Source organism: Larus michahellis, unplaced genomic scaffold, assembly GCF_964199755.1.
Source record: "Larus michahellis unplaced genomic scaffold, bLarMic1.1 SCAFFOLD_78, whole genome shotgun sequence".
NCBI lineage: Eukaryota > Metazoa > Chordata > Aves > Charadriiformes > Laridae > Larus > Larus michahellis.
This window is the reverse complement of record NW_027436116.1, coordinates 377,501-380,000: the sequence shown is the minus strand read 5'-3', so window position 1 is coordinate 380,000 and position 2,500 is coordinate 377,501.

Here is a 2,500-nt window from a genome sequence, read left to right as displayed (position 1 = left end):
CGCCAGGAGCGGCCCCTCTCGGAGGACGGCCCCAACCGCCTGCCCCGCCGGCCGGCCCCCGCTTCCTCCCCTCACATCCCCGCGCGGGGCGGGAGGGGAAAGAACGGCGGAGCCGCGGCGCGACGGGGGCGAGACGGAGGGGCCTCGCCTCGACTGACCGTACGAGCACGCCCGAGGAGGGCCAAAAAGGGAGGAAACGCCCCGAGCGGCGACGAGGGCCTGGGAGCCCGCGCTCCCCACCGGCCGAAGGCGACGGCAAGCGCCTCGCTCGCTTCGGGGGCGGCCCAGGCGCCCGGGCTCGGTCCGGCCTCCGCACGGAGGCGGCGGCGCGCCCGGCCGCTCCGCCTGTCCGCCTCGAGCGGGCGGCGCGGGGGGCCCCGACGGCTACCCCGCGCGCGCGCCTCCGCGCGCGCCGCTCCGCCGCGCTACGGGCAGCCTAACTCCTCCCCGGGGTCCCGCCCCGACGGCACCTCGGCGGCTCCGCGCCGCCGCGGGCGGACGCGGACGCGCCCCGAGCCGGCGACGCGCGACGCCCGCGGCCCGCCGGACGGCGGCCCGCCGCGCGGCGGCCGCCCTGCCCCGGCACCGCCGCCGCCGCCGCTTCCCGTCTCCTTCCGCGGGCACGCGCCGAGCGGAAGGCGGACGGCCGCCTGAGGCGGGGGCGGCTCCCGCTCTCCCCGTTTCCACGCGGAGACCGGGAGTGGGACGCCCCCGCTTGCCCCGACCGCCTGCACGGCTCGGCCGGGAAGGCGAAGACGGGGAGGCGAAGCGGCTAGGCGGGGCCCGGGGCCGGGACGGCCCGGCGGCGGGGGGCTCCGTCCGGCAGACCGAGCGGCGACGCCGCCGCTCGGGCAACGGGGTGGCGCCCTCGCCGGCGCTTAGCGGCGGGAGAACGCCGAGCGCTCGCCGGGACGGGGGAGGGAGGAGCGGCGCCGCAGCGCGACGCAGCCGCTGCGACGGAGGCGCGGCGTCCCTTCCCGCCCCCACCCCGCGCACAGGGTGTGCGGGGGCAGGGCGTAGGGCCGCCCGGCGGCGGGTCCCCCCCTTGCGGGGACCCGCCGCGAGCCCCGGCGGGGAGCCCGCGCTCCTCGCCGGGGTCGCCCGTTCCGAGGCGGGCAGGTCGGACACGGCCGACCGCTCGCGCCGCGGTCTCTCCGCCGAGACCGGGCCGCGGAGAGGGGGGGGCAGGGGTGCCCCTCCCCGGCACGGGCCGCCCGCGGGACGCGGTCGCAGGCGACGGCCGTCCGGGAGAGGCTCTCTCACCGCGAGAGAGAACTCCCGGCCGCCGCCGCCGGCCGGCCGGCCCCCCGGGCGACGCCGAGCCGCCCGAGTCTTTAAACCCCCGCCCGGCCCCCGCGGCCCTTCGACCCCCGGAGACGCGCCGAGAGACGCGCCGAGGGAAGGGACCGCGAGAGCGCGGACGCTAGGTACCTGGCCCTGGGGCGAGGGAAACGAACTTTAGGCCCCGCGGGGGTGCCTCCCCCACTGCCACCTTCGGGGGAGCGTCCGCCCGCGGGGGCCGCGCCCGACGTCCGCCGCCACAACCACGTCCTCCGGCCCCGGGGCCCGGGGTTTCCCTCTGGCCCGGCGCTGCGCCCGGGAGGAGAGCCGTGGCTCGGGCCGCCCGCTGGGAAAGCGGGACGCCAGCCGGCTTGCCGAGCCTCGCCCGCCGAGGGCGAGCGCGGCGGCGGAGCCCCCTTCCCGGCTCCCCAGGCAGGAGAGGGACGGGGGGGCGGGGGACGCCGCCGCGCCGCTCGCTCGGCGCGCCGTACCCGGAACGCCCGGAGCCCTCCGCGGGCTTACCCGGCAGCCCTACCGAACGTCCGTGCGAGAAGGGAACTGTGACATTCACACCGACACAGCCCCGGGCACGGGGTGCGGGGAGGGTCGGGGGAGACGCCTCCCCCGACCCCGAAGGACAGCTCCCGTCTCTCTCGCCGCTCGCACACGCGGCGCCGTCGTCGTCGGCGCCGCCGCCGCCGCCGCGCGCTCCCCGCTTCTTCTCGGGCGAGAACGGGCCGGCGGGAGGAGGCCGGGGACGCGCCGCCGCGCCCCGCGCCCGACAGCTCCGCTTCCCCCGCGCGCTGCCCGCCCGCGCGCTGACCGCGGGCGAACCCACCGGGGCCCCGGCGCGCTCCACCCAGCCCCTCCTCCCCGGCGGCGGCAGCGGGCCGCGCCGGGCGAGGGCGGGGAGGGGGACGGGAGTCGGTCCGCCGGCGGCGGACGCCGCGCGGCGGCGGGCGCCAGCGGAGGCGAGAAGGGACGCAGCCGCGACGGGGAACGCGGCCGTCGCGCCCTCCGCTCCTCTGCCGGCCCGGAGACGCGCGCGCCCGCGCGCGCGCGTCGGAGAGAAGCGGCGGAGGTCGGCGGCGGCGGCGGCAGCGGCGGCGGCGGGCCGCCACTGCCAGCGAGCGAGATTGGGAGCGCCTTCAGCGGGAGGTGCCGTCCCGGTACACCACTGGCCCACCCGCACACATAGGGCTCGCGCGGCAAGCCCGGG